The sequence below is a fragment of the Parasteatoda tepidariorum genome, chromosome 3 (genome assembly GCF_043381705.1).
Source record: "Parasteatoda tepidariorum isolate YZ-2023 chromosome 3, CAS_Ptep_4.0, whole genome shotgun sequence".
Classification (NCBI taxonomy): domain Eukaryota; kingdom Metazoa; phylum Arthropoda; class Arachnida; order Araneae; family Theridiidae; genus Parasteatoda; species Parasteatoda tepidariorum.
Genome location: NC_092206.1, coordinates 69,411,481 through 69,434,789, shown reverse-complemented (window position 1 = coordinate 69,434,789; position 23,309 = coordinate 69,411,481). Strand labels below are relative to the sequence as shown.

The following is a 23,309-nucleotide window of genomic DNA, read 5'->3' as shown; positions in this document are numbered from 1 at the left end:
GTTTTGTTTTGTTTTGTTTTTCTATTTTCACTAAAGCCAGCTTTTTTTTTTTTTTTTTTTTTAAAGGAAAAATAAAATGCTGTCCCATAACTTATTCTGATTCTTATATATTTCCATTCGATTTTGTTAAAAATTTAAAAACCTGTATGCTATGAAAATAATTTCCATTACACTCATAATACCTTTGATCATGTGTATACTTTTTTATTTCGTTCAACGATAAGCGTTGATTCTAAAGCATTTTTCTTTTTTGATACCCCATTTTGTTAAGAATAAGGATGGAAAAAAAATCTACGACAATAATAAAAAAATGCCTTGGTAAATTTTAAAGTAAATTTATGAAAATTAAAAAAAAAGTATGTGGGAATGGTCATTAGCAAATAAATTATTATTTTACATTTGATAATTAAATTAGTTTAATGTTGGGTTGTTTCTTGCAAATTATGTTTTAAATAAGTTTTTACTTTAAGACAGGGAGGGGATCTAACATCAGGTTTACCTAGCCAACCACTTGGGGTGCTTGAGAAAAAGGGCTGAATACTCAACTTTCATATTTAAACATGTTTTAAAAGAAATCTTTTTAATATTTTTCTAACTTCAATTTTTTTTTTACTGCTTTTCTATTTTTTTGTGTTATATATATGTATATATATATATATTATTGAATTTAGTCAAATACAAAAAAAAATGACTTAATAAAGTTAACGTTTCCTAAACAATGAATATTTTTTTCTTCACTAAGTCTAAATAAACTAACTAACTGACTTTTTTTTTATTAACACTAGTACAAACTATACCTTACCTTAAACAATCTTCATTGGTTTTAGTACACGTAACTAACTCTTATCTAATAATGCGAGAGCCAATTTATCATCCATACATGGATGCCCCATCGAGTTTCCTCTTCTATGTTTTCTGCGTTCAAACATATGCTTCTTTCTTCAGAGTATTTCATGTCATAAGAAAAGACATTTTTTCTTCTTCAAAAAACGGGAAAAAAACTGGAATTCAAAAACAGTTTTGCTTTCATTCAGTTGAGTAAAACTTCCCCAAAGAATTTCAACAAGATTTCTTTTCAACTTTCCTCTGCTTCTGATTCAGCAGAGTTTTTAACACAAAAAAAAGAAGGAAAATCAAATGTATGTAGTAAAAAATCGTTAGCAGATATTCTTTTACAGCTTTCAGTATTCTAGAATAAAATAGATCAATCATTTTTAGAAGTTTAACTTTTTCTGTAGGTTTTTTTAAACAAAAAATTGGATTTAATAAAAGTACTTTATTCCAAATTTGAAATCACTCAAGTTAAGCAAATCCTAACTATTTTCAAAAAGTTTTTTTCTGTTTGATTATTTACCATAAATTTGAGTCTTTCGACACATTCACTGTGCTGTGATAGATCAGTCTATACAGCACTGAGACACTAGGAATTAGGGTTTGATCCTCAGTGGAGGCTTAAAGCTCAACCAGCTTCAGATAAAATGGCGTTATTTTGTCTATGAAGTAAATGCAGTTGGTGCGCGATCCTGACGACATCAAAATTTAAATTGAAGTTCAAATTTTGGAGCCTTAATTTCTACGTACACTTACAGCAAAATGGGTTTTGCGGAATTGCGTTTGGACATTGTTTTAGAATGCATGCGTATAAAACAGTTAGAATAGGTACTATGAAATTAGTACATTACACTACGTTGGAAATGTTCTATAAATTAATGAGTTTCATTTATTTTAATTGATATAACCATATCAACTCTATAAATTATATAATTTTAATTATATCAATTCTATAAATTATACTATTTTAATTATACCAATTCTATAAATTATACAATTTTAATTATATTAATTCTATAAATTATATCATTTCAATTATATCAATTCTATGAATTTACCAATTATCAATCATCAATCTAGCAATTTGGAACACATACCTAATGTAACCAAGTGCGAAAATTACACGCTTACCCCAACTTTACTGAAAAAAATTCCGCGTCAAATGGCGGTATAAAGTATGGGCACTTTTGTTCTATCATAAGTAAAATCCATTTTATCATAAAATTATTTTTTACACCAATATATTACACCGTAATATTTATAGTAATCCTTATTTAATTAGAGTGATTCAATGATTTTACGGTAATTATTGCTGTCAAAAATTACAATATATTAGAATTATGTAGTATGGATTAGAGTGATTTCACGGTATAAGAGACCGGAACTTTCTGAAGCCGGTACTGTTTTGCAATCACCTGAAAATAGAAATTGCTTGTTGGAGCAATAGAAAGTCACTGGGAGAGCAACATATTAGCAGTAATCAAAGACAGTTACATTGTTGAATAATCATCAATGCTGCTCCACTGTTAGAAATGTCTCGTGAAGGTAGTTGAACAGCAATTTTTTAAATATTATTTTACTCTATTCAATTAAAACATTCAATTAACCATAAATAAGATGGTATTCAAACTACTAAATGAGAAAAATAACATTTATTAACCGTTTTTACCTAATACGATTGAACAAATAGAATTGTATTGCACTAAATTGGTCCAATAAATAAAGCCACTTATAAATAAAGTTCTAATAAAGCCACTTAGTTCACTGTAGCTGGGTACATGATATACTCGAAAGGGCTAATCAGTCAAACTCATGACCGACAGAACGGGGTCGAGTCCCAGCGTTGGCACCAAATTATTGCTTACAATGCATGAAGTGTTTCCAGTGTACTGCACTCCCCGATTTGTGAACCTGGACTATTGGAATATGATACTCTCATTTACACATGGATGGTTGCTCCCTAAAACTGCTAAATTATCTCAAATCTCCAGTTGAATTTATTTTTTACGGTTTTGAAACCGTGCCAGATATATAAATGGTTCTTATCTATATAATTGTATATAGTTTTGTGTTCATGGTTCATTAACCATACTAATGCTTTCAAAACCATAGCTATAAAAAATGTTCTTTGCTGTATTCTTTAAGGCTTATTCGATGGATAGACTGCTGTCGGTTATTCTACCATAATATTAGTATGAAAATTCTAACTGTGTCTAATGATAGTGAATTTATCCTTATATTCAAACATATTAACAATTTTATTTAATTAAAGCAGAAATGAAGACAAAATAAGAAAATTATTCGTTTACTATCCTTACAATATTTCATAAAATTATACCTCAACCAAAAATTGTACTAAGAAATACGGTAACGGAAATTAAGTAAATATCTTAGTGAATAAATTTTCCGATTCAGAAATTGGGCCATGTCTCTCAAATCTTTAAGCAAAAGCATTAAACGATAAACTGCAGGTGCTTGTGACAAGTATTTATCTCAAACAATTAGATACACGAAGATGAGAAAAGATATCAAAAAGAAAATATCTTTATTAATAATGATCACAGAATGCTGTAAAGAATGGGGGACATTTAAACAATTATAGCGAAAAATCATACCTAAAATGAAATATGGTTTTATTAACTGAACTTATTCTACTTTAATGTTAATTCATTGAAGTATCTATTAAAAATTTAAGGAATCTTTATTACATTATACTCTAACAAATAAATGGATAGTAGTTATTGTTGATATTATTTAAAAGAGAATAATTTATTTAGTGTATAACTTTCAAAATTAGATAAATTTTAAGATTAACTTTTAAGATTAGATAACTTCTAAGAATTAAATGCTTACCTAATGTTAGCAATTTGTTCTTTTAAAAAAAACTAAAATGTTTTGGAAAATTGTTTTAATAGTTGAATGATTTTTGCTGAGTATTGAAGCATATTATTTGGAATGATTAAATTTAGAATGTTTCCCTTATTGCACAAGTGTTATAGAATATATTTGAAAAAAAATATTGTAGTAAAAATCAAATTTCAAAATCTAAACAAAACTGAAGTAAAATAAAATAAAACAACTTACAAATGTTTCATTTGGGAAATTATAAAAGGGCATTTTACAGAAATTAGAAAAAAAAATTGAATGGCTTTTAAAACATTTAAACCTTTCAATAGTTGAGTTTTTCTTTCTTTAATATAGTAATTCACGGGACAAGTGCCTTAAAATGATTTTTCACACAATGTTCTGTTTTCCTATTTCGGTAACAGGTTTTTTTTGGGGGGGAAATGCAGTTAATCAGAAGTTATGTTTTGCCACTTGTCAGATAAACCATTTTGACAAGATTAAGAAACAAAAACTTCCAATATGTACGAAATTGTTCCAAAATACATAAAATGCTTCTATACAAATTGTATTATTACTAAAATAAAAAAAAATTCATTTTAAATTCAATATTCTAACGAGGTATCTATATTCTATATCTATATTCTATATTCTATATCTAAACTAATGAAGTAAAGTCTAAAAAAAGGCAAAGTTTAAAAATGAAACATAATAATTTTGCACATTAACTATAGCGGTATAGTGGTTCATTTATTTGAAGAAATTGATAAATTTACAGTAACATGATTATTCAGAAAACAATTTACATAAAAAAGATGATGCAAGGGAAAACAATATATCAGACTCCGTTGTTTACAAAACAATTGAGATTCTTTGGATCCCGGTACTCGCGGTGCAGTGGAGAAATTTAAGGAAAACAATTTTCAATTTTCTTGATTTAGGGATTCCATTTAATTTCTTCATTTCAATTTGATGCGCAGACTTTGAAGATGCTGCAGTTTCGGGTATCTCATAAACTTCAATCGGATGATGAAAATGATATTCACCCTGTGGCTAAAAAAAATCATTAACGAGAATTTAATATGATCGCACTCTCACTATAATAAATTCTCGATCCAATTAAGGTAAGAAGTTCCGGCATTCAGGTGTCGGTATTTTTTACCGTAAAATCCGTTTTTATCGGAACATGTTATGGGGCCAAAAAATTATCATCTGTTATTTTTACAGTAATAATTACTGTAAAATCACTGAATCAATCTTATTAAACAATATATTACTGAAACAAAGACGGTAAGATTTTTTACGGTACAAAAGGATTTCATGGTGATGCACCTTAAGTACCGGTATTTTATAACGTAGTTTTACCGTATACCGTAGTTTGATCGTGTACCGTTGATAGAACTTTATACCGTAGTTAGCTCATCTCTCGGTTGCAGTTAATTAAAAATTAGAGAAACCCCGAACCTTCTCTATTTCATTTACGGAGAGATTTGACCTTCGTCGCGATAGTCCCCCCAAGAGAGGAAGCTCTGACACCCAGCAAACACGCTCAGTCAAGATCCAACGAAGAACCATCTGTGGCATCTGTAGCATAGGTAGGATTAATATTAAAATTTAAAATCAATTACCGAAAGGTTTCCTGATAACAATGGTTTCTTAAAATTTTGAGTAATCGTAATATAAGTATAACAATCATTTTCACATCACTTGATAAATAAGATTGAGGCGTACAAAGAATTACCTCCATAATTATGGCAGTAGTTCGCTGAGAGTCACAGGATTCAAACTTTCTCACAAAACAGGTTAGCGAGGAGCAGTTCGAGAAGTTGAAACAGGTGGAGTAAAAATGTTAAATGGGCTGAGGTTGAAAATGAAACAGTAAAATATATTGGGATTAAAAACTTGTGTTAAGGTTAAGAGGTAATAAAGTAAAATATCAGAGTATTATAGTCAGTGTTTAAAAGATCTTCAAAAGTGGCCACGCTCAGGTTGGGCAAATCACTGGATAGAGATTTTGTAGTTGGCTTATAAAAGTAAAAATCGATGAAATGTACACTAAATATTAAAACCAGCTGAAGTTTCAGTTAATTAAAGTAAAATCGATGTAAGGAAATCAATGAATTAATTTGAAATAGAAGGGCCAACTCGGGGGAAATAAATGATTGGAACTTTATATATTATTACATTAGTTAATAGAAAGTAGTTGTAGTATGGTATACTACATATTAATTAAAATCATTTGTTAATTCTAATTTCCTTATCTAATCATTCATCTAATTTAATAATCATTGGTTAATTGTTAATTTGTTAATAATGTAATTATGTGACAGCTCGAAGGTAATATGCAAATTTTATTTAATTGTATGGTTTTTAATTTCTTCTTTTTACACTTGTAATTAATCTTATTTATTTGTCAGTATTCAATAATTCCTTGCAATATTTTCATGTAATCTTTAAATTTTAAGCCTCAAGTATATTTTTGTAACCTTGGGAAAGTAATCTTTCTCTGTAATTATGTTCTTCCTTTAAAAGAAGATTCCTCCTTTTGTTGCTTCGCTGACAGCAAGATGTATGTCCAGTCAGCAAACCCCTTTGTTGGATTGAGAAGGAGTGACCTCAAGTCCGTTTTTCCACGTTTCGGCTTGCATCAAATGCAAAGCGCCCCTTTTGATGTTATGATGGCGCCAAGAATGTTCCAGAACATTCCACATAATTCTTTTCCAGGTGTGTCACCTCTTTTGACAACCCTGCTTCATGTTTGGCACGGAGCATAACAATTAACTTCGCCAGTTGGCCAATATTTGCAGCTCTGTGATTTGCCCCTCTGATCCTTCTCCGTCCAACCAATGCGATATTCGTAAAATTATAATTTTTTTGGCGAGGTTTTTCTTGCCTATCTTCATAACGAAGAAACAGTCAGTTGTTGCTTTTTTTCCCTGGGGGGAATACATGTAGTATGGTAAACTACATATTAATTAAAATCATTTGTTAATTATAATTTCATTATCTAATCATTCATCTAATTTAATAATCATTGGTTAATTGTTAATTTGTTAATAATGTAATTATGTGACAGCTTAATGGTAATATGCAAATTTTATTTAATTGTATGGTTTTTAATTTCTTCTTTTTACATTTGTAATTAATCTTATTTATTTGTCAGTATTAAATAATTCCTTGCAATATTTTCATGTAATCTTTAAATTTTAAGCCTCAAGTATATTTTTGTAACCTTGGGAAAGTAATCTTTCTCTGTAATTATGTTCTTCCTTTAAAGGAAGATTCCTCCTTTTGTTGCTTCGCTGACAGCAAGATGTATGTCCAGTCAGCAAACCCCTTTGTTGGATTGAGAAGGAGTGACCCCAAGTCCGTTTTCCCACGTTTCGGCTTACATCAATTGCAAAGCGCCCCTTTTGATCTTACGATGGCGCCAAGAAGGTTCCAGAACATTCCACATAATTCTTTTCCCCCACTGTGTCACCACTTTTGACAACCCTGCTTCATGTTTGGCACGGAGCATAACAATTAACTTCGCCAGTTGGCCAATATTTGCAGCTCTGTGATTTGCCCCTCTGATCCTTCTCCGTCCAACCAATGCGATATTCGTAAAATTTTAATTTTTTTGGCGAGGTTTTTCTCGCCTATCTTCATAACGAAGAAACAGTCAGTTGTTGCTTTTTTCCCTCGTTGAAGTGTTTGTTTGTTTTTCGGCTTAGGCCGAGTTTTCCTTGTTGGCATGTTTGCCAGTATTTTAGTAGTTCAAATTTGTTAAATTTTTAATAAATTCTTGCTTAGCATCCTTCACTATGGGTCTGTTGAGTAATTTTACTGTATAAGTTGTTTTCTCCACCTTTTTTTTCAGCATGTTCCACTGTCGCTCTTACCTGAAATTTTGTACCCACTTCCAATGTACCCCACTATCTTTTTTTTCGGCCTTTACATAATTACTTTCTAAATTGCATTTAATCTTAAGTTGACTTAATGTTAGTCACCCCCTTTTTTTCTCCTTCTTTTACTTAGCCACACCACAGTAGTATATGATAGTTTTGAGTATGATGGTTTTACAAAGTGTTGTAGCACACACACACACACTGTATATATATATATATATATATATATAGCAGCAGTTCGACGACGGTTATAAAATAAAATTATATGCGACAGAACCGCGGTGGATCGGGAGATAAATCGTTCACCTTCCAATGAGGTAAACTGGGTGCGTATCCGATACATTGAAGTGCGTTGAAGACAAACACAATTCACGAATGGTCTGGATGCACTTGGACATTGTTTAAGCATTTTACATTATTGGTGTTTAAAGTCAATTTTGGTGTTAGAGTATTTTATTTAGAGCTTAGATAGATCACATTAAATATTTGAACCTTTTCCCAAATTAATAAAAAATTTAAACAATTTATTTATATTACCACTACTGCTTTAAGGATTTTACAAAACTGTAATGGAAACACATCTACTTAGGAACAGTTTAGTAAACGTCATTTTTTTTTATTTTAGCGCATCTATCTAAAATCATGTAATTTGCTGACATGTTTTTGCACTTTTTAAGACTCCGTTTTCATGACACTTATTTTGATATGTAATAAAATTTTATTTTAAGAAAATATTTGCATAAATGTATTACATTGTACGTATTTAAAAATTAATTAAATTGTCAGTGGTTTCTTAGTATTATTAACATAAGTGCTTTCACTTATAATTGCTAACTTATATATGCATTTTCATGATTTTCAAAGACTTTTAAAATTCCTTAAATGAGTTTTCTATGAAAAAAGATTATTTGCTTTTACAAATTCATACGTTAAATTTTGATTGATTCAATTTGTAAAATTTGCAAACTATATTTTCTAGGGCAGTTTAATATTCATAACAACTAATTTATTTTCCTTTTGTAAATATATTTCCCGATTTTTCTAAACATCTATTATGAACAAATATTAATTTGAAACTATATTAAAATTTGAACATCTTAATTTGCATTGTTTATTTGTGATATATGTTTTTTTTTCTCTTTTAATTTCTAATAACTGATTTTTTTTTCTTCATATTTTAATAATACTTAGCAAACTAGACGATATATTTTTCAATATCAATTATGAAGAAAGGTTATTGATTCTTACATGTATAAAAGCTAAAAAATATTAATTAATTTGATTTACTATAGTGTTCTAAACGAATGGTTTTAAGCATAATTTTTCCTTGTGTATTTATTTTTAAATATCTAATTTATGTTCATTTTAATGAGATTCTCAAAATATTTCACGATTACTTTTTAAACGTCTATTTTTAACAAGGAAAAATCTGAAAAAAAAATGAATTTGTGACATCACCGTAGCTTATCACCTAACACACATGGAAGTATGATTGCTACTTCATTATCCAGTACTTAACACCATGAAAAGAGGACAAAAGAGGATTCATTAGTGAGATGAGGGTAATTCTCTTAATGGCTCTGAAAAGCTCATTAGGTGGTTTTGAGTCTTCTGATAGAAACACAGAAAAGAAATTTTTAGAGGTGAAACGGAAAAGACAAAGTAATTCTTACAACAATCAAGCGAAAATGTCTGGATTGTAGTTAAAATTAAAAGTATTTACCGGACATATTTAGGAGCAAAGCTCACTAGGTACATAAAATGCGTACTAATTAGTTGCTGAAGAAATGTTAAGTTTTGCAGATAAGTTAGATGATGTTATGAATGTTTATTTTACATTTTCGTATATTTTTCACTTTGGATGAAAATAAGTCATCTCAAATGTAATTCGTTCGTCACTTTAAATCCCATGAATATGAACACTCCCTTTTAAATATTATGTTTAAAAATTTGGAGCATTTGGAGAAAAAGTAAAATTTTAAATTCCTGAAACCTTGACATGCTACTACGTTGAACAAAATTATTATATTTCTTTAACTGGATTACTAGTAAAACATTTTAGCATATCCTCATGCCAAAGTGGGGGGCACTACGTCTCCCCAAACTGCTATAGTGAGTCGCCATGCGTAACTATTGGATCTAGTGTTTTATTACATAAATATTCTTTTACACGTAGAAAGTAGCCAAGACCAATTTTGTTATTCAATAATATAAAAATTTATAATTTCAGTAAGATCGCATACTCTTAAAAGTCAATAAAGATATTTTTGCAATACAGTATAAAGTAAGAATCATTAATTTAAAATTCACTAATTCCTAAGAAAAATAGTTTGTAAATCAAACATTCCCGAAGCAAGGAGGGAATATGAAGATGGAATTGAAATAGACTTAAGAGAATTGAAGACAGCAGAAATTATACATTATAAAATTAGAAATTATAGTTTTCAGTGATATAAAAATTAAAATACTATTATCCTTATCACGCAATTAAAAATAAAAATACATGTTACTCGGAAAATTTTTGTTTCTGTGTATGAATATCAGCGGTGAAAATTTCAACAAAATTTTTCCAGCTTATTCAAAATTGTAAACAAACTTCTCGTCATATTCTACTTGGCGTTTATTGATATTCAAATCACGTGAAGGGTTTGCATTGGTATTTTAGGAATTGAAAATAATTCTCAAATAATGTAAAAACAGGTAAGTTTGGTGTAAGATTATTTGGCGTTTCCAGGAAGAGTTCTTTTACACAATTGTTTGGGTTGTTCAGCAATATATTCGGTCAGAAATTTCGCTTGTGATTTTCCTGTATGTTAAAATTCGCACGAAAAAAAACTTATTTTAACATTATGGAGACTGCAGCAAAAATAAATGCATTATGAGTTTTTATTTCGAATGGAAAGGCTGAGAAATAAGAAAAGACCTAATCAATGATTAAAAATAAATGAGGAAGTAAAATACAATTAGTAAAATAACCTTAAATGCAAATGCTTTCGTTGCCTAAGAAGCTTTCTAGCACTCCAGTAAAGAGCATTGTCAGAAAAGACGTAAAATGATACACATCAACAGAGTTGGTGTCTATTCATTGGATCTGCCGAATTACAAAGGGGGAAGACAGAATTTGAAAAGATTCCATGCAATGTAGAGTCCTGTGGTATATTTTAAAGTACCGATATTATTCCTTTTAGAGTGAATGTAAAAAATATTAGTTTGAGCAATCAATATTATTTGTTTAAATAAGCATGTGACTTAAAAGTATCTCTAATTCATGATGATATGAAAACGTATTTATTTGCCACGAAGTTATTTAAATGTTATTGCAAACTCATTTTAAAACTTTGCAGAATTATAAAATTTCACTGCTCTGCAAATAATTGTTTTAATAAATTAACAAGAATTTAACACTGTATCAAAGATAATTGCGATTAAATATTAAAATATGTTATTTAAGAAATATTAAGAATATATTTGTTTAGTTTAATAAATTATGCAACTTTATTGTATTTTTAAGCATTTCAAAGCAGAAGTTATATTTCAGATGTTTATTTGATTATTTTGTTTATAATCAATTATGTGCTTATTTTTATTTTAGTATACGGGAAATATATTTTAATGCACTCTTATTTATTAATTAAAACATTTAATTTATTTTTTCGATTTTGACACTTCAATGTGTATTTTGGAAAAAAAATAACTTATTTAAGAATTTTTTAAGGAAACATTTTATTTGTTTAATAACAAATAAAAAAAAGAACATTGAAGAAACTTGTATGAAAATATCAAGCATTAATGGTGATCAGTGATGGTAAATTAGGAAATAAATATTAATCCTTTGAAACTCAGGAATTTGACTTTTATTTAATTTAATTTTTTAATTTGAACATTTAAATGAAAAAAAGCTTTTTTTGTTATAGTACGTAGGAATGTGACGTAATGACAAAAAGAATTTATATAGAAACAAAAATATGCATTTTAAATATGTCAAATAGAATTGATTTTAGTTGTTTGTGCGTGGGATTCAAATAAACGTAATCATTTTAGCCGTCAATAATATCAAATAAATATAATCAAATTTAGGAAACATATATTTAATAGAAAACGCAAATAGAGACTGCTGTAAACATATTGATTTTGTTAAAAAAATGTATTAAATATAAAAAAATGCACTCATTAAAGTTTCTTATATAACACGAAAATACTTGATATTTTTTAACTTTTCAGGACATATAATTTATTTATGTCCATAAATTTACAATTTCTGTTTCCAGCATATTACCTCTTTATTTATTTTGATTATTTAGCATGCATTTTAACTCAATAATTGTCAAACAGAACAGGAAAAAGCAAAGCACTCCCTGAAAGCAATCTCCTCATATGAAAATAATTGAATGAATGCAGGCAATATAACTCAATGAATCACTTGAAATTTTGAAACAGAAACATTGAAACGTCAACGTCCAAAAATAGAGCAATACGTTTTAAACTAATAGTTTGTTTTTAAAATCTTAAAAACAAAATTTTTAATTCGGTGCTTAACAGTGGGCAGTAATATCTTTTTAAAAGCTTGTGAAAAACGCAATCGTGTCATAAAAATCAGATAGAATTTTGGTAAATTATATTACAGACAAGAGAAATATTTACCAATAATATCAAGTTTCTGAAATTCATAAAAAAATCATGGTAGCGGGACCAAGCTAAATCGACATTTTAAATGCATGAAGAGTAATATTATTCATAATGTAGTAAGGAAAGTAATATTATTTTAAATGCATGAAAAGTACTTTATTTACTCATTGAATGCAAATTTAGGTCTATGATCCATTTTTGGAACGTAGGCAGATAAACGGTTAACTTAGGATTCATCGATAATAATATTTCTTAAAATAAAAATAGTTTGTCAATCAAACGCATACCAAATAGCGAATATTAATATGAGTTAGGACTATGAGCAACAAAACCGAAATTTATCGAAGTTTAATTTTATAATTTTTTTTTAAATACAGCTGATGGATTCATGTAAATCTTCCTATGGAAACATAAATACCTATATCGTACAACTAAAACTTTACATGGTCCTATACAATTTAAATGATCAATTTGTCAAATCAATCCGACAAGAAGATTAAATTTAATTGGCGAACAAACTAAACTCAGCGGCGACAGCCCATAGAGGGCCAAGGCCTACTGTGCCCATGTCAATTTTCTTGACCTTGGGCTCTGGGGTGCAGGAGCAGATGTTCCGGTCAGGTGGTCAGCCGAACGCAGAACCCCCAGTGTTTAGTTCCCAAGCATGCTTGGTACTGGTGGTATTTATCGACCCACTGAAGGGATGAAAGGCTGAGTCAACCCTGCCCGAGGATCGAACCAGGGACATGTGGCACGACAGCGCGAAAAACTACCGTTCAGCCACCGGGCATCACTTGGTGAACCGGAAATCACTTGAGTCAACCAATCATTGAAGAGCATTGAGACGTGTTTGCCATTAAATAGGTTACAATCAGTTTGTTAACTGAACTCGATAAGAGGATTGCAATTACTTGGCAAATTATAGGCAAATGATCTTGAAACTTGCTTTCTCATAAGAACTGGGATCGATAGATAAGCCTCGTTAGGCTTCGATGTTTGCCATCTTGGATCGAAAATTGAAAAAAGTTCATATATTGAGAAATAAAACTGATAATTAAGTAAACTCACTCATTGTGCGCAGCTGGGGTCTTCTGCCATTGATTGTATTGTTTCTAACACAAATGAAATCAAAATTTACCTTCATTTTCCAAACTTTAGAGAGCATTCAAAAACGAGAACAGCACATCCTCGAGTAAAATGCATTTGACCTGGTGTAAACTTTGTCAATTAATTGTGTTAAGGGTTTAACTGCACCATTCAAATTATGTACGAACGCTGAGTCGGTATTAACTTGAAATAACACAATTTTTTTTTAAAACTCCAAATCCAGATAAGTATTAAAATACAGTTTTTACAGTACACTAAACTAAAACTTAATGGCACGACAGCCTATAGAGGGCCAAGGCCTACTGAGCTAATCTCAGTTTTCTTGACCTTGGACTCTGGGGTGCGGGAGCAGATGTTCCGGTCAGGTGGTCAGCCGAATGCGGAACTCCCAGTGTTTAGTTCCCAAGCATGCTTGGTACTAATTTATCGACCCATTGAAGGGATGAAAAGCTGAGTCAACTTTGTCCGGGACGAGGATCGAACCAGGGACCTTTGGCACGACAGCGCGAAGCGCTACCGCTCAGCCACCGGCCGTCTTTTACAGTGCACTAATCATATTATTTTTCAAAGTGATTATGGAAATTGGACATTAAAATCATTAACTAATCATTTTTAAATTTGTTTTAATAGTTAAACTTATATTAAGGTTTGTTAGAGAATACAGTGAATTTTTTTATAATTTTTCTGTGCAATTAATTCTGTTAAAATGATAGTTTCACTTGTTACATAGCTCTGTTACTTCTTATATTGATTTGGGTTTCATAATGTGCTAGCTATTTTCGAAATAAATACTAAATTAATAAAAGTTTATTATATAAATCTAGCCATGAATGTAATATTTTTATACAAATTGAAACTAGAATACATTACGTCTAATATTTTAAATTGGTTGGTTAATATTTGTTTGAAATATGAAAATATTCAAAATAAAAAAAGATTGAGATCTTTTAAAAACTTCCTGTTTCTAAGTAGCATAATAAATTTCACTTAAATGCATGATTTTTTTTTTCTTGCATAAAATAGATTTTGATTAATTTGCAAAGATTTATAATATTTTGACGCATAAATGTGTACTAGATTTTTAATATGATTGTGCATATAACTCTCTAAGTTCTGTTTTCGGTTTAGTTATTCATTGATTTAGAATCTTAACTTTTCAGAAAGTAACATGAAAACTAAAGTTTCTAAAGGAAACCAATACTTTCTTTCTTACAAAGTTGGTTGGCTTATTTTTCTTTGCAATGCATTAATGAAAGAAGCAACATTGTTCGACTGCATGAAAATAGAAAAAAAAATCTCAGAATAAATACAATGACTAAATCTAGTTACGAGTTTCAGCAAAAGGTAATTTAAGAGTTAAAAGTGTGCTGAGAATTACTGTGCATTTGATGAAAAAAAAAGGTTTTTAGGTTTTCATACCCCAATAAGCAAGGAGAACTAAATTATTTTTACTGCTTTTAAAAATTTATGCTACTAAATAATTAAAGTTTAAATAAATACAGCTCTAGCAGCAAATCTATGTTACATATTATAAGTTTTTCCTTCAAGATGTCTTATTCATAATGAAACATTTTTCCGCATATGACGTTAAAAAATTATTTTTATAAAAATCAAATATTACATGCGTCAAAATGTGAACAGTGGAAAAGGAACATGCAACCGTATCAATTGGAAAAGCTTTAGAGTTATTACCAGGCACAAGGGAGTAAAATATATGACTTATCAAGTGAATGTGGTACAAGAGTGGTTTTTGACTTAACTTTTCCTCTGCTTTAAATTAAAGTAGTCAGTTTAATTTAGGGCTCATCATAAAAAGATGTCAGAAAATAGTTTATGGCTCTCTTTTTCTTAGTGCAAATCTGTTTTTAGCGAATCTGTAGCGTACTAGAATTTTAATAAACAACAGTTTTATTCTAGGCTTACTTGCACAGTCAATGAAACAATAATAGTTTCGATAGTGAAAATGTTAAAGTCATGTGAAAATATTTTTATAGCCTGGGTAAGGTAATACTCGCGTCACAGCAGATAAAAGTGGCGAAATTTCTGATATAATGCTAATTTAAACCATAGAAATAAGTAAAGTGAAGAGTAATTTAATGACAAATACTACAAACATAAAAACATTAACTGCATATCATATAAGTAAAATGTAAAGTAATTTGTGAAATAAATTTAGTTTGAAGTATTTGGCAAACAAAAATTAACTAAATATTAATAAGTTTAATAGTTAATTTTTTACTCTTACAGCCATACATATTGTTATATACCTGCTTCTTCTTCTTCAGCACGACAGCCCCTTACAGGCTTCGGCTGCCTCAACAACACGTAGCCTCCAACGCCTCCTGTCCAAGGCGACTTTTTTCCAGTAGTTTATCTTCAATAGTTTTAGATCTTTAGCAGTGTCATCTAGCCGTCTAGTTGGAGGTCTTCCTCTAGCCCGAGATCCCGAAGGATTTTTAGTTATATGCCTGCAGCAACTCCATACTCGTATGTTTATTTTTTCTATGTATAGTGAGCAGAATAAAAAAATGGACCACCCTTTGCAACTTTTGATCTAATATCGGAATTTTTACGATCTAGGGCTCATTCTTAAAAATTCGAGGGGTGGCTTCAAGTATGCTAATTAGTTTATGCAGATGATATATTAACGAAATTAAAGAAAAAATCAACTTTTTCTGAATAAATATACCTATTTTATGACGGGTTTCGATTTCTGATCCCTAAAACATAAGGGGCAGCAGGAATATTTTTTATTTCCAATGCAGCAGGCGATACGGACATTATCCTAACGCCGTACGGAGATTAAAATAAAACAAAAATACAAATACAGAAGGAGATGAAATATACAAAATACAAAAACAAAAGCAAAACATCAAACACAAAAATTAATTCAAGAACTTAAATTGAACAAAAGTTCTCTGGCCTCCCAGTATCGGGAGTAGATGCAGTTCTTTGTGAGAACTGAACAGTTGAGAAGATGTCATGCATTCATCGTCGCACCACTGCGGCAGAGGGGGCAGGCAGGATTATCCACTATTTTAAGACGGAAACGATGGTCGTATAAGCAATCGTGCTTGGTAGCAAGACGAAAGGCAGCTACAGCACTGCTTCTTGGGCAATCGGGGAGATTAAAGATGTCATTTCCCCACGATTTTTCTTTTGTTTGTCTTTTAGCAATGATATATGTGTTGTCTTAATTGCATGATTAATCATTAATGAAGTGGACTTATAGCTAACCAAGTTATGATAGCAGGAATATAGTCCCAATAATTTGGTCAGGAGAGCGGTTCAAAGTTTGGACCCCTTAATGTTAATATAACTTCAGGCTTATTTCGCCATATCTCAAGAAACTTTTATGTGAATTCAAAAAATTTTAATACACAATTATAGATTTCATATATCCATGGATAATTTCCAGCAAAAACTAACTTTTAATAAATATTTATTATTTTTTATTCACTTAATTAATATTACTCGAGAAACTTTTGAATTTTAAGGTACATTATTTTTTCATCATTTCAAAGGATATAATTTTACATGGCAATAAGTAATATTTGAGAAAAATCGACCAATTAGTTCCTGAGAAGTAAAAATTTTAAAATACGACTTTTTAAAAAAAAATCGATTTCTCAGGACTTATTCGTCCGATTTCACTTTTAAAATTTTGCCTTCAATAATATTCTTCAAAATGACCTGAAAAAGTATTTACTTCAAAATTTAAATTTTCACGACTAATATTAGATAAAATTTTAAAAAAATGATGAATATTTAAGTTAATTTTAGCATGGAATTATCTTATAATAAAGGCATTTTATAACTGTGTTTAAAATGTTTCAAATTCGCTTAAAAAGTATTCAAAAAGGAAAATTAACATTAAGTGGTTCAAACTTTGGACCATATTTCTCAGATCGCGGCTTCCCCTTATATCACTAATGAACGCGGCTACCCCTTATAAAAGGATCAGAAATCCGAATCGGTTTTGTGTTTAATTCTGTAACTTAAAGCACTAATTAATAAGCATATAACTAGCACTAATTAATAAGCATATAACTAGCACTAATTAATAAGCATGTTTGAGATAACCCCATCGAAACCATAAAAATTGAGTTCTAGAGCATCGGCATCCGATCATTAGATCAAAAGTTATTTAAGGTATTCCTTGTTTTTATTTTGTGCATGGCACATTATTAAATTATTTTGTTTCTTTGAAATTACTCAGTGGTACTAGAAAGTAACTATCAATTTGTTTTACAGCAAAAATTTACTCAATCAATAATAAATGATTAAATGACTAAATGTGTGTGCCATTGGTAATGTAATTTATGTGTCATGGGGTTTTAATTTTTTTATATTCCTTATAGGCCAATTCCTAAGAAGTGAAAACGGAAATAATTATGAGAAATATATCATTATCATGAGAAAGATATAAACTTTTTGTGAAATTTGTGCCTTTTCCCAACATATGAAGTAGGTCCTTTCTTTCAATCTTGATTTAGCTGAGTAAAAAGGAGACTAATGAGAAAAAATATGAATGGTGCGATTTATTCATAAAAATTATTGTTTTCAATGTAATTTTTAATTTCATAAAATGACACTGGATTCACATTTATAGGTCTAATAGTTTAGATTTTATAAGAGGTTTTGATTTAATTACTAGTTAAATATTTCCAATCTGAAAAATGAGATATTACTCCTTTCTTATATTTCTACACTTAATTGAATGAAGCTATAACCAAAGTAACAAAAAAACAAAAGGATATGATATAAGTGAATAAAATATAAGAATAGAAGTTAATAAAGCATTGTTAGAAATTTCTCGGGAAAATGGTAATATAGCAATTTATTTAATTGTTATTTTACCATATTCAAACAAAAACAGGCAAATAATTTAAAAGGAAATGGTAATTAAAATCATATTATAGCCGAGATGACTAATCAGCCAGTCTCATGATCAACAGAGCTAGGGTTCGAGTCCCCGTTGACACAACAATATTTCCTCCATTCCTTACAACACATGAAAACTTTCCAGTGTCCTGCATTCTCCAATGTCCCTTACCTAACGGAAAGCCTAGCATTTATGCACAGGAAACTTTTTTCATGGTTTTGAAACCATGCTAGTTGTAAAAGGTTAAAACGTATTGTTATGTATTTATGGCTTTATAATCATACTAGTTTAGTTGTAAACAGTTTCAAACCTGTAAAGGTAAAAATTACCCTGAACTAAACGTTGCAGTCAATTGTCTGCTGATTATTTTACTCCAAATTTGGAATTGAAATTGTAAACAGCGTGATTATACATTTTACATTAAGATTATACATGACAGTAAACATTCTAAAAAGCTAAGTGTTTATGCGCACTTTGAGTGTCTTTCAATCACAGACCAAAAATTATAATTTTATTAAGTAGCACAAGTTTAGATTTTTTTGCTCATAAATTATTGATTCTTGCAATCTTTATAAATCTATGAATGATTTCTTTATTTAAAACAATTAGATTTTAACATAGAAAGATCAGCTTTTTTCTATCCCGAATCAATTTAACTAGGTCCGTTGAGTATTTGGATGCTGAACTTATTAGGTAAAAACTGGTAATTGTTTGATATATTATATGGTTTAAGTGCAATATACATATTTGAAATTCCGTTGAGTACTTGGATGCTGAACTTATTAGGTAAAAACTGGTAATTGTTTGAAATATTATATGGTTTAAGTGCAATATACATATTTGAAATTTGATCTATTTTGATCTCTTCCTTGAGGTGAGCATTTGCCTCCAGAGCATATATGGCAGCGTTACTTTTAAAAAGTAGCGAGTAAAAGTACAAGTATTTTTAAAAAAAGTAACGAGTAAAAAGTAAAAAGTTCTTATTTTAAAAAGTAACGAGTAAAAAGTACAAGTAAAAGTACAAGTACTAAACAAAAAAGTAACGATTTAAAAATACATTTCTAGGAAATCGAAAATTCAAACTAATCTAAAATTTTATTGAATAATATTCTTATGTTCTTTAATGTTTTTGCAAAATTTTTGTTATTTATTTAATTAGTTTTAATTCTGAAAGTTATGGACATTCATTTATTTTTAAATTCGGAAGAATATTACAATTTTATAATATAATCGTATAATATAATTTTAAAATCAGACATAATTTTAATATCAAACTTCTTATGGATTTGCACGAAAAAGAAATTTTATCTATTGATTTTAATTTTTAGTTTATTATTTTTATTACAAACATAAACAAAGCAAACACGGGGTTTCAGATAGCTTTGTGATCTTTGAGCTAGTGAAAAATAATTGAATGTGCAATATAAGTTGAAACAGAACAGTCTACAGTTTTATTTGTCACAATGGCTAATGCTGAAATCATTTTCCGAACATTTCTGCCCAAGGAATAATTAAAATTTGTAAACGAATTTTAGTATCAGCGGCTAAATTAATACCTTCAAGTTTTCAAGAGTTAAAATAGTAATTATAATAGTTTTCAATAGCACAAATAGTTCTGAAGTTCTTAGAGATTTGACTGGGCGTTGTTCGACAAGGTCGGGCATAAACATAATTTTAGTAAAAAATGTACTAGGTAAAAATGAATTTAGTAAAAAATGTATTAAGACAAAAATGTTCAGAATGCTCAAAAATGTTCACAAAATTAGTGAGTTAAAAAAGAAAATTGAAAAACGTAATAACAAAATCCAAAATTTTTTATTTAAAATGTATTAAATAAATGCATAAAACTCGGAAATGAATGAAAATAACTTGCTAATTAATATTTTTATTCTCGCATTATACGTATTCACGTATAATATTTTTATTCACCTATTTTTATTCAAGTAGTATTTAAACGCGAAGCTAGCTGTGAATGCATATATATTGCACACTGATTTTATAAATTAAAAAAAACGTAAGCATTTTTTTTTAATTTAAATTTTTTTTCTTTTTTTTTTAAAAAAGCCTGCCGAGTTTTAGGAAAAAGTAACGATTTCATTCGACATTTCCGTTACAAATACTTGTACTTTTTCCCCAAAAAAGTAATGAAAGTACAGGTAAAAGTACTAAATTTAAAAAGTAACGAAGTGCAAGTAAAAGTACGTACTTTTTACTTGTACCGGCGGTACAAGTAACGAAAGTAAAAGTACTGCCATATATGCTCCAGAGTGACTTCATTAGGGAGAAGGGTTCAGGAAGAGGTGAAGTATAAAGTTGCTAGTGACTAGTAAGATAATGGTTCATAGGTGCTTTTTACTTTGAATCGAATGAAACCAGGCCTAACTCTGTCGGACAAGTCTATATCATAATATGTTCATATGCTATATCAAAGTCTTGAATTTTCTGAAAAAAGGTCAAAGGTAGCATAATTTGTTATAAGTGTAAGCAGGGGTGTACAACAATGCTACACAGTGATGTATTGTTTCTTATGCAACTTTTACACTAAATCAAATGATGCTAGATTATAGGACATAATAATTATATAGTAATAATTATAAGGATTTTTGAATTCTACTAATTAGGAATTTTGAGGAAGTTGTAAGATTCAAGAATTTTGCTTATTAATTTGCTTGATATTGCTATCTGGAAAAATGAAGTAACGTTTTTTAGCCTATTTAATTAAAAAACGCGTAAGAGAAACAATACTTCATTCGTATGGGTAGTAATTTCAGAGATTGTAATAATTTAGATGGATAGTAATTCAGTCCAACCCTCTCGGTAAATTCAGAACGACAGCTGGAGATCACCCCCCGAGGCTTAGCTTCTATTTAAATATGTATATTCGTATATGACTTTAATCAAAATTTTCAAACATTTTTCAAAATTTCCTTAATTATATTCATGTTGGGTATTGTTAATGCTGAAACGAGGTCAACTAGATGTTATATCAAAGTTTAAAAGTTTTCATTCGTGCAATATCAGTATTATGCTAAATACTTATTCAGCAATATATACTTTGATATAGGATAAAAAAAAATCCTATTTTACACTGAAAGTACAAATGCTTTTTAGAAACGTAACCTTAAACTATGCATTGCGCATTCAGTTATGGACATTAAGACTTTAACTGATTAAAAAAAATTTTTATCTAATTGCCCTCCCAATTACAATTATTAAAAAATATTTTGTATTAAATAGTAAAAGATTTTATTAACTGTGAAAACGATTTACAGACGCATGAAATACCTGCGTACCTTTTATTTTGATATAATTTTTTTAAAAAATTCATAATTTAGAGAAAAATTAAAGATATAAGCTTTAAAATGTTAAAAAAGAAAGTTATCTTTAAAAGTAAAGTTATCTCAGAGCAAATGAATTTTTCGATCCACCTTAATTGCAGTTATCGTTAAGTTGTTTAATTAGCGCAATTTAAAGAAATGGTTTTTGAAGGATGTTCTTCTCAAATAAAGAAATAAAAACACGACTCAGTTATCTACTTTTTTCATAACAGACATGAAAAAAATGGTTATTTCATAATTGAAGAAGGAGATACTTAAAAAAATCTAAAAATATGATGATTATTTCTAAAATAGCTTCTTAGAAACAATTAAATTATTTTTTTTATCAAAGCATTTGAATGTAGAACGAAATATTAAGAATAAATTTGTAACGATATTTTTATAATTGTTTTAAATAGCCCCATTATACAAGAATAAAAATAACTGTGGGCCACATACAACTGATAGTTTAGCCTTGTGAGATACTGCAAGCGAATAGGAATAAAAGTAATTAATTTCAGAAATTTTTATAAGAATGAATAAAAGCATAGTTAACTATTCAATTAGTTTTTTGGAAAAACATTTTTTTATTGCTTTACGAGGTATTATATTGTCTTTTTGTATTTAACTTTAATGGTTATGGATGCTTTTTAAACCTCTTAATTTTATTTTTTAATGAAAAAAGAGAAATACGAAAAAAGCGTGGTTTCATTACTTGGTTAATCTCTAAGGTTTTTCTAAATTAAGGTGCATTTATACATAGGACATTTTCATAATAAATGTCTTTTTTTACTCCTCGTAAAATAATTTTAAATACTGAAACTTCCAATAATAAGACAAAACATTATGAGTTAAAGAAGTCATTATACATTGAATGGAGAAAAATAATTAACTTTATTTCAAGTGTCCTCTAATTTTAAAACAAATAAATAAATAAATGAAGTGGAAATATATTAAGGTAGCTCAATAATTTGATTTTTTAATTTACTTTGCACATATATTATTTTTTGTTGAATTTTCAGATTTTTCGAAATTTTTATAGCCTTATGAAACACGAATTTTTTTACAAAATCATCAAGTTAAAAAAAATTTAAAAAATACGTTGTAAATATAAAAAGTGTGCTTGAGTGCTCAAAAGTGGCGAAACAATTGAAACAATAGATAGTTTATTTTTAACTAGATTTCAACACTAATGATACATGTCTATTTACGTCTAATTAAAAATGAATTCAATGTTGTACATACTCTTAGTTTCATATAATTTTATTGACTGCTAAAGAATATGCATTTTTATGACCATTTTCTGCAATACTATTTTAAAATTAAAAGGTTAATACGGAATAGAAGGAAAAAATATTCTTCCTTAGAAACACCAAAGAAAAAAGAAGGGGAAAGAAATGACCTAGGTGTCATGGACGAACATTGTTTATTGCATTCCAGCTTTCTGGTTTAACATCATCTACTTAACACTAACTCTCCATTTGCTTTGATTAACTTATCAGTGTAGAGAGGGAAACATAGTTAATATGTTTATCTCTGAGGGCTAAGATACAGAGAGCTTACAGTGATGCATTCTGCCGTTTCATATTTTATCTAATGTTCTTTCATGTTCAGTAGACTATATCTAAGACGGAATCAATCTGGGCAAAAGGAAATATCTATTTGTAAATTGAGATTTTTATGCATTAAAACAGTTAACTAATTTAATGAAAAAATTATTTTAGGTAGAATAGTTAAAAAAATTTCGATTTGAGTGTTTGATTCAACTGTTGCAATGTATATATATATATATATATATATATATATATA

The 23,309-nt window shown here is 29.0% G+C and overlaps 1 long non-coding RNA gene across 6 annotated transcripts in view; it reads left to right on the top strand.

The window, feature by feature from the left end:
• The window catches only part of LOC122269938 (uncharacterized), a 175,249-nt gene that overhangs the window by 32,265 nt on the left and 119,675 nt on the right, over positions 1–23,309 (top strand). For 4 of the 6 annotated variants that reach the window (XR_011636430.1, XR_006225498.2, XR_011636431.1 and 1 more), the window contains exons 2-3: positions 15,584–15,785; positions 17,660–17,765. This is a non-coding gene — a long non-coding RNA (uncharacterized lncRNA). Of the gene's footprint in view, positions 1–15,545; positions 15,786–17,659; positions 17,833–23,309 lie in introns of all 6 variants that reach the window. The other 2 variants (XR_006225497.2, XR_011636429.1) reach the window with 2 other exon arrangements.